Source organism: Cyprinodon variegatus, unplaced genomic scaffold (assembly GCF_000732505.1).
Source record: "Cyprinodon variegatus isolate N-32 unplaced genomic scaffold, C_variegatus-1.0 Scaffold1689, whole genome shotgun sequence".
In the NCBI taxonomy this organism is placed as follows: domain Eukaryota; kingdom Metazoa; phylum Chordata; class Actinopteri; order Cyprinodontiformes; family Cyprinodontidae; genus Cyprinodon; species Cyprinodon variegatus.
Window position 1 is genome coordinate 51869 of NW_015152142.1, and position 2325 is coordinate 54193.

A 2325-nucleotide genomic window follows, 5' to 3' on the forward strand; every position below is an offset into this window, starting at 1 on the left:
TCCATCAGAACCTGGAGGTTCCTCTGGTTCTTCTCTGTAAATGAATTTCTGATGTTCATCTTTGTAATAAAAACCTTTGAAGTTCTCCGTCTGCTGCTTCATTGAGGAGGAGACCAGCTGCTCCAGATGTTCTCATTTCAGGAGGTTCCTGCTTGGTCCAAAGGTTCTTCTAGGAGGAGTCACAGCTCTACCTGCCATCTTTAAATGATCCAGAAAGCTGCTTTAGAATCACTGTAGGACGGGTTCTATGTATGTCTATCTATGTTTCCTAACGGATACATTCAGGGTGCTCTAGTTCTATACATCACTGATTCACTCAGAGCTGCAGAACCGTTTGGACTTTATACAGAATCTATAGAACTAATTGGATCAGAACCTTTGATTGGCTGAAGTGAAGCCACCAGCCGCCATGTTGCTACTCCCTAGTTGGACTGCCGCCATATTGGTACTCCCTAGTTGGACCGGCTACTGAAGCTAAACTAGTATATGTATATCTATCAGGACGTTGGGCCCCCGGTGGTTCCTCCTGTCTCTCAGGTTCTGCTGTAAATCTGTACAGGAGGTTCTATCTGCTGCAGATCTACAGGAAGTTGCAGCTCTGAGGATCATGTGACCTTTGGGTCGCTGCAGCTTTCTGAGCTGCTTCTTCTTCATGGGTTTTAATGCTGCTCTGCCAAAACCCAAAGTGGACCAGAACCAGAACTCCTGCTAAGGCTGCTGGGATAACTGGAAACCAGTTCAACGCTCTGATTGGTCAGACCTGGTTAACAGGCTGACCAATCAGGGAGCAGGTTACAGCTGGGAGTGGTTTAACTGGTTTCCAGTTTGCTGTCACAGAAAAGATCAAAGCAACAGAAAAAGAAATAAAGAAAAACTTTTTAAATGTTTGACAAAGAAAAAGTTTTTATGATCAGATTTTAAAAATAGAATTTGAAAACATATTTTCCAATTCCAGAATTTAATAACTGATTAATAAATAAATTTACAATTCCTCTTCAGTAATTCAATCTAAAATCTGCAATTAGACATTTTTTTTCAAACGACTGATTTGAAACGTGGTGATTCTCCTCAGGGTCAAAGGTCACAGCTCCTGATCTGCTTCTAGCTTTATGTTGGTTTCCTGAAGGAAGGAAGGAAGGAAGGAAGGAAGGAAGGAGGAAACCAAACCAGTCTTTTTTCCAATCAATCAATAATCAGGGAACCAAATGTTCCTTAAAGATTTTATTTACTAAATGAAAGCAGGTGAACCTTTCCCTTTTTAAGGAGTTCTGGATTATAGAGCAGATTGACTGATGGAAAAGTTATTTTTAACCTAAAATGCTTTAATCTTTCTACAATCTTGGTATAATTCCTGCTCTCAGTGGGGCGCTCTGTCAGCTGAAGGCGTCTCTATGATCCAGTTAACCAATAGTTGAAGATTATTTCAGTAATCAATTAATTGTTTCCTACTGGGAACCAATACTTTAACTTTTTATTAATATTTCCTATTCAGCTGCAGGAGCTTCCTCCTTAAGCCACTCAAAGTGTTCCAGAAATGAGGGCGACCAGATGTTTCTCTACACCGTAGTCATTTCCTGATGTGCAGCATCATGTCCTCCTGTTGGGTGCTATAAAAATGGCCGCCCTAACCGTGAGCAGTGAACTTTTAATCATCTGCCAGTAGAGCGTCAGCTGCCTGCAGTGACTGAGATTATGCCACAGTGGATGGCCAGATTACAGCAGAGAGATTACCAGCCTGCTCCACCAGGGGGAGCTGCTGCTCCACTGCAGATGTAGAGCTTGTAGATGTAGAGCTTGTAGATGTAGAGCTTGTAGATGTACAGTCATGGCCAAAAGTTTTGAGAATGATTCAAATGTTAATATTTCCAAAGTCTACAGGTTCAGTTTTTATAACAGTAATCTGCATAAACTCCAGAATGTTCTAAAGAGTGATCAGAGTAACAGCAATTAATTGCAAAGTCAATATTTGCCTAGAAAATGAACATTTCATGGTGATTGCAGCCCTGCCTTAAAGGAGCAGCTACCATGGTTCCAGTGATTGGTCCATTAACTCAGGTGTGGGTGGTGATGAGGACAGGGCTGCAGATCAATCTGTCAGGATTCAGTCAGAGGCTGCTGCTTGGCATCATTGGTTCTCTGCTGTGAACCATGGTTATCTCTAAAGAAACACCTGCAGTCATCATTGCACTGCACAAAGATGGCCGACCAGGAAAGAGAACGGCAGCTAGAGAGATTGCAGCTCAGTCAGCAATCTATGGCATCATCAAGAACTTCAAGGAGAGAGGTTCCATTGCTGCCAAGAAAGACCAGCGAGCGCAAGGACCG